The sequence below is a fragment of the Lipotes vexillifer genome, unplaced genomic scaffold (genome assembly GCF_000442215.2).
Source record: "Lipotes vexillifer unplaced genomic scaffold, Lipotes_vexillifer_v1.1 scaffold1166, whole genome shotgun sequence".
Taxonomy (NCBI): domain Eukaryota; kingdom Metazoa; phylum Chordata; class Mammalia; order Artiodactyla; family Lipotidae; genus Lipotes; species Lipotes vexillifer.
The window spans coordinates 1,700,943-1,708,553 of NW_006773421.1; the positions used below are offsets into that span (position 1 = coordinate 1,700,943).

General features: G+C 49.0%; 1 pseudogene; it reads left to right on the forward strand.

Moving 5' to 3' along the window:
- Positions 1 to 6,360: 6,360 nt before the first annotated feature.
- LOC103076949 (eukaryotic translation initiation factor 2 subunit 3 pseudogene) overlaps positions 6,361 to 7,611 on the forward strand; it is a 162,555-nt pseudogene continuing 161,304 nt past the window's right edge.

Consider the following 7,611-nt stretch of genomic DNA (forward strand, 5'->3'; position numbering starts at 1 on the left):
TCCCTACAAATTTATAAATGAGAACACTGAGGCTCAGAGCAACCCTTGATCGAGCTGACACCGGACACAGGTTACATCAGGCCCAGGACAGGATTTTGGTCCCTAAGGAGCAGAGTCCCCTCTGCTGGGGGCGGGGGATGAGAGGTCCGCTTCCACGCTGCTGTGTATTGTTTCATTCTCACCGTCTACTTCGTGTTGGTGGCTGTGTCGGAGACTTTGCCTGTTGCCACATTCGATCTTGTACACTCAATACGCATGTGCCAGGCACCGTGCTAGGCACTGGACTCCAAAACCAGAAAGCCAAACTCTCTCACGTTCCTCAGCTGCAGGATCACATCCTGTCTCCCAGTGAGAGCGGGACCTGCCACCACCGTGCCTGAGATGGGTTATCAAACAGTCTCTGCAACAGGACTGTAAGCGCCTAAAGGAAAGAACAGCGATCATTAATCTGTGCATCTACCTCCAGGTCAACTGGCTTGAGAAACTCCCTTATTATTATATATTAATGGAAGGAATCTATATTTGAAAGAAGGCACTAATATCACAGCAGTTTTGCTCAGAGAAATTGGGGATAGCCATGGGATGTTTACCCTGAATTAGGAGGAGATGCTTCTAGGCGTCTTTCACCCAAGCGACATTGCGTTTCTTATCACAACGAGATGTCAGTTAAGCCAGAGTCACAGCCATCCCAGCACCTGCCTGGCCCTGGGGCACCCCTGGTCTTGCCTGGGCTCAGGTGCCTGGGCCTTCTGAACACGTGGTCGGGGGGACAGGTAGACAGCCCCGGGAGGAGGTGACTCTGTGGGGCCTGTCCCCAGAGTGGGGACGGTTCTGTGAGTTGCAACCGCCAGCGTAACCAGGGCTGCCAATCTGAGTCTGATGAGAAAAGCCAGGAAGAGTGTGACAGGCCCGGGCTTGGTGGGGAGGAAGTCCCCCTCCACAGGGCCTGGGGCCCCAGCGAGAGGGGCTCTCTCTCCAACTCCACCTCTGCAGAGCATGTGGGTTCTGGCCTTATCTGCCAGATGGCTCCCGGAGGGGATGATTTATTAGGTGCAGAAAGCTCGCTGATAAATTTTACTGCAAGTCCCCGGCAGAAGACTGGGGGTACAACAGCCCAGCGCAGGCAGCTTTAATGGAAAGTGCCGTCACCAAAGAGCAAAGCATTATTTATGACTGTCTGTAATGCCGTTTGGGGGAAATTCATCATCGCCTCCCTGCTCCGTGCACACGGGGACAGCAGCTGGGGGAGGGGGAGCGCAGGACAGGTGGGGAGCAGCTAGAGCTTCCCTGGGAATCTGCCAGTGGAAAGCAAGGCCATATTTTCCCTGGGTGACCCAGCTCCCCTCGCCAAGCACTGACCTACCAGTCCCCTCACCGTCCCTCCCCCACCTCTAGCCCCACCTCCCGTCCCCCTCCTCCCCCACCAAAGCAGAGAGGAGAGAAAAAGGGCATTTTCTTGTTCTCTGTGGACCACAGATCCTTACCTGTCTGCACAGTTGGGGGCAGTCCCTTCCAGAAGCAGAGGTCTAGACCAAATGAGCACTACAGTCCCCATCAAGCTCAGAGCAAGAAAAGAGATATTCTCCCATTTTGCAAAACTGCTCAAGTCAGGCTTAGATAGGACGGTGACCCAGCTGTGGTCCCTCGGCCGTCAGGGTCAAGGAGCTCAGAGGCTGGAGTCTTTGGCGACCCCCGTGTACTTTCCTCGTGACACACAGCATGGCCCTGTGGTCTAGTCTCTCTGCCCAGGTGTCCTGTGCACGCAGCTGGATGGAGACATTTGGGGTCACCCTATCTGAGCCTGGCCCCCTCCCACCATGTCAACCCCCCTCCCACCGTGTCAACAAGGGAGGCCCCCATCACTGTTCTTCCTTTCAGTATATATAGAACATAGTACTCATGGATTACTAGCTGCCTTATATTTGAATTCTTTATATCTAAGTCTGTCTCTGTGATCGAATCAAATGGTCCTTGACGGCCAGGCCTGTAGCCTATCCATTTTCATATTCATCTCAGCAGTAAGCAGAGCCCCTGGCACATAGTAGCTTTGATAAATGCTTGATAAAAAAAAATGACCCTGGCAGACTTCAGATCTACTGGGGTCTCATGTATTCTTACATGTCTGTCACCAGGCTGGTATTCATAGCATTTCAATTTAGCTGGTCTCCGCCTGCGCGTCCGTCAGGGAGGCATCATGGAGAGAGCACTGAATTAGGAGTCAGGAGGGATGGGTTCTGGCGGGCAGCGATCCCAAACATTCATTGAGTATGTAACTTGGGCCAAGTCAGATTTCACCATTAGTGCAACGATTAAACCAGGCAGCTCAGCTTACTTCTGCACGCCTTGGTGTGCTGGGGAAGAAAGGAATAATAAAGTCTAACACACAGGACATCTATGAGAATGTGAGAATGATGAGCACCGGCAGATCTGAGTCCTAGGAAGGGAGGAAACAACTTGTATCAGATGGTTCTCTATGCTAAGAACTACGCTCAGGTGATTTGGATGTGTTATCTCGTTTACATACCTTCACACAAGCTCTGTGGGGTCAGTTTTATTATGACACTCACAGTATAAATTCGAAAACATGGTTTCAAGTCCTTCACTACCTGGCTAGGTGTGCTTGAGTGGAGTCGTTTTTCCTCCTGGGGCCCTTGATCTCATCCAGGAAATAAAAGAGTTGGACTAGAAGTTCAATAGGGTCCCATCAGCTTCATATCCCTGTGAATAACATAGGCGCACTGTCACCCAGGCAGCCAAGGTGGTTCTAAGCCCATTGGAGGGGCGGGATGTAAATGGGTGATCAGTATTTTGAGGAGCAAGAAATTACGCATGAAGGGGGCTACTTAAGTTTTTGCTGGAAGATCTGGGATTTAAATTCACCCCAACGCGGGCTTCCCTGGTGGCGCAGTGGTTGAGAGTCCGCCTGCCGATGCAGGGGGCACGGGTTCGTGCCCCGGTCCAGGAAGATCCCACATGCCGCGGAGCGGCTGGGCCCGTGAGCCATGGCCGCTGAGCCTGCGCGTCCGGAGCCTGTGCTCCGCAACGGGAGAGGCCACAACAGTGAGAGGCCCGCGTACCGCAAAAAACATAAACAAAAACAAAAACAGAAAGTCAAGTAGAATCAAACACTGACCCCTTAACTAGAAATTTCAAGCTGATCTGTCTTCTTGGTCAATATAAACTACTTTCTTCTCTCCCAATTTCTCTTAAAACCAAGCCTGAATGATAATATGGATGCATGATAATTCAAATATATCTCAAAAATTGATCTCCATAAAGCACGACCCATGCTCATCCAAATGACCAACCCCTTTGGAAACTGAGACTTCATTTCCATTTTCCAAATGACTATTGTTTTCAGCACCTGGGATGCCATGGAATTTAAGGTAGCTCAGCCATGGAAAATGAATATGGTATTTTTTGTCAACCACCTAATGACATAGACAAGGGCAATAATTCCTATCATTTAAGTCTCCAGCTCTCATACATAGCTTTGTGGGATGGTCTCAGGTGTCCTGTAGGAGAATTATTTAAAGTGTTTGGTAGACACGCTGATTTCCAGGCTCCAAGACCAGAAATTCTAATTTAGTCTGAAAGGAGGCCCAGGAATCTGCATTATAAATAAGCAAGAGATTCAGATGTACATCCAGGTTGAGAACCATTGACCTCAGTCAAGGGTTATTTTTCTATGTATATTTTATTATACTTTCTCACCTATTTTCTGTCTCTTTGAATTTAATATTTATACTATTACAGGGAGATTGGGAGAAAAGACAGAGAATATCTTTATCCTGATCTCATAGTCCCATCAGCAACTTCCATTTATATTTTGGGATTCTTACTACACTAGATGCTATAAAAAATTTTCCCCTGCTTTCAGACAGTTCTTGGGTTCCATAAAAATGCACTTAGTATTTAAGATAGCAGTAAAGTTTTAATACTTTAAAACAGAAAAAGGCAAATAAGATTCATCTGGTGCAGTACAACCAGCTGATTGGCAGGGGCGGCCTGGAACAGCAGGGCACTCTTAGGAGAAGCCCTGCTCAGGGAGAAGGTGTGCCGGGTTTGATTAGTGATGTCTGGCATGGGTACCGCCATCGAAAGTCAGAAAGAGCTGCTTCTTCCAGCTCCACTTCAAAGTATATTACTGCCAGAGGAGGAAGAGTATTCAAAATTGATTAAAGGGTGATGTTTACATTTAAAGTTTCCATTACTGCCAGAGGAGGAAGAGTATTCAAAATTGATTAAAGGGTGGTGTTTACATTTAAAGTTTCCATTCATACTTCAGTTGAGAGCTTGTTTTCCATTCTTGTTTTCTCGGGTTTTTTCCCTAACTAAATTAAAGGTGCATCCAGGAATCTGTGTGCTCCTGGTCCAGATAAAGTAGGAAGCCATCTGAATTAAGAACAGAAAATTCTAAGAGGCGCTAGACCCCGTGGAAGCATATACACCAAGCAGCACTTCCTTTCCCCCACCCTCGAATGGGGACGCTGGTTTTGTAGCATCTCCCTCTGTGTGTGTCCTCAAGGATGGACTGCAAAATGAATAAAAGAATCGCTCCTGGCATTCCCTTTCCCATCACCCTGCCTTCCCTAGAACTATTCCTTCTATCCTAAATGCCCTTCCCCACCCTTTACTGGGTTTTTACTGTAACCCAACCAATCATTTAAGGTCCAAATCGAGACCCACCTCCCAACAAAAGACTTGACACTCCCAGTTGTCATTATTTTTCCATAATATTTGGTGACTTTACGAAAGCACTTCTGGCCAGCTGTTTGTTATCCTCGATAATCGTGCAGTTTGTATACCCCTCACCCAAGCAGTGAGCCTCTGGGGAGTAGAGACAGAATCATATTCACTGTGAGAGCCTCACAGCACCCAGTGTCATGAGCTGCCCTTGTAGGTATCATTGAATTAAACTGAAAAGGCAGCTGGGCTTTGTTTTGTTTTATAAACCCAAGAAAGAAAATAAGGTATGGGGTGAATCATGCCAGGGCAAGTCTTCTGTGTGTTTCACACTCTTCCCCAGTGCATTTGTGTGCAGGGAAGCTTGCGTGAGAAAATGTCCTACCCGTTCCTCCTCTAAGATTCTTCCCTGCTTCTTCAGATGATGCCAAAGGAGCGCTAGCCTTGGGCAGCCCCTAAGTAAGGTTCTGCTGAGAGACAGGACCAGCAGGGATTAGCACAGCAGCTAATGACAGGCTTTCAGGGGACAGTGCCTGCCTGGAGGTGTGGCCAGCAGAGTGGCAGGGGCGCTGCGCTGTGCATCCACCCTCAGCAGCCCTCCCAAGCCCCGAGGACTCCCAGTGGCTGGGCCTCTGGGCATGGGGTTGCTTGCTGCCTCAGTCCTGGCCCAACATTCCTTTCTTCCCCCCACTACCAAGCCGGCAGATAGGGAGGAGGGAGGCCGGCCTTTACCAACAAGCCGGTGCTGAGTCTGAGGCAGCAGCAGCCTTCTTAGAGCCCGAGCTTGCTAAACAGCCTTCCAAAGGTCATTAGTTTCCTCCCGGCCTATGTGCCCACAGCAAATCACCTGGGTTCCTTGACAATGACCCTGGGGCGAACCAGTGTGGCTTCCCATGGCACAGACGATGGAAGGGACAAAGCTCACACTCATCATGTGGCTCCTTCCCTAAAAATCACTTCTTGTAAAATTCTAGAATTATGACCCTCATCAGTGACTTCATGATCCTGTTATTCCAAGCTCTTTATTTTACAGATCAGGACACTGAGACACAGCAATGCCAAGAGCTCTGCTCAAGGGCCTCCATCTGGTCAGCGGCGGAGGGCGATGAAGCCCAGGCTGGCTGCCCTCCAGTGCAGCTCTTTCCTAACACAGCCTCAAAATACACTAATTACTGATTACTAGGTTTTACTCAACATAGGTAAGAAAATACATGATTTCTGACAAGACACTGTTTCAAATGATAAACCTATCCAAATGTTTTTCTCTATTTTTCCCTTTTAATTCTCAAAATCCTACTGAACAGTTTAGATTTTTCCAGGAGAGAAAATTAAATGAAGAAATGGAGTCGACATCTCTCGCACCCCTGTGCCCCCTCCATCATGCTAAGCACATCTGTTTAGGTTATCCTATAGAATCCTCACAAAAATCCAGAAAGGAGACATTAATACCCCTTCATTTATAAATGAGGACCTGAAGTTAAGGGATTGGCCCAACAAGCAAAGCTCATCAATCAATGGCAGAACCAGGATTCAAACTCAGGTCTCCTGGTCGACATACCAGTGTCTTTCCACTGTTCCACGGTGTCACTCTCAGGACGTGGGGTTCTTGGGGTCCTCCGCAGACACTGTCCCATATACCAAAGGAGGGCTAAGGCAAGTCAGGGCCAGGCGGTCATGGCCATTCCCAAGAGTCCTGCCCCCACTCCTCCAGAGCCCCCCTCAATGAGTACCCTCTGTCCCACCCTGAGCCGGGTCCTCCGAGCTATCCGGTCTTCTCAGGTCTACATCCAGGTGGCTGTAACCTGTCCTGGAGCAATCTCCCTCTGCTCCAGGTTGCAGCACAGGGACACAGTCAGCCCTCCGCGGTTGGTTGAATCTACGGAACCGTGACTATGGAGGGCCAACTGCGTTCCTCCACTTTACATAAGGGACTTGAGCGTCCACGGATTTTGGTATCTGCGGAGGGTCCTGGAACCAATCCCCCATTGTTACCAGGACAACTGTACACAGAAGATGGGGCAGAGCACTTCCCCCTGGCCACACCCCAAAGAGGGGTTGTCCACACAGAGAGGTTTGTGCTCACTGTTTAGCTCTCATGTGGTCCCCTCCCTTCCTGCCAAGGATGCTATGAGGACAAATGAGGTAATATACCTGAAGTGTTTTGAGAGCTCCCTGAATGTGACATAAATATTACAAAGGAGCCGCTGATGCTGATAACAGTAATAACAGTGGTGATGACGGGACTACAACCACAGTCATAATTTAAGGGAATGTTTAAAATGAGAAAACCCAACCAAAATCAATCCACTGAACTTTATTTAGAAGAGAGGCTGCTAATAAAAATATTATGGGAATGTGAACTCTTGGGAAATAATGATGATTCTCTCCTATTACAGGGCTCATCAGATCCATTTCCAAAGTACAGCTCAGTTATTTGTGGGCTCTTTGCCACTTGGGACAATGAGACAGAGGGAGAGAGAGAGGAAGGAGAGGACGAGGAGGAAGAGGAAGAGGAAAAAGAAGACAAAGAAGACGAGGGGCTTCCCTGGTGGCGCAGTGGTTGAGAATCCGCCTGCCGATGCAGGGGACACGGGTTCGAGCCCTGGTCGGGGAACTAAGATCCCACATCCCACGGAGCAACTAAGCCCATGAGCCGCAGCTACTGAGCCCGTGTGCCACGACTACTGAAGCCCACACACCTAGAGCCTGTGCTTGGCAACAAGAGAAGCCACCACAGTGAGAAGCCCGCGCACGACAACAAAGAGTAGCCTCCACTCGGTGCAACTAGAGAAAGCCTGCGCACAGCAACGAAGACCCAACACAGCCAAATTAATTAATTAATTAATTTTTAGAAAAAGAAGATGAAGAAGAGAAGAGGAGGAGGAGGGAGGGAAGGGAAGGGAGAAGGGAAGGAAAGGGGAGGGG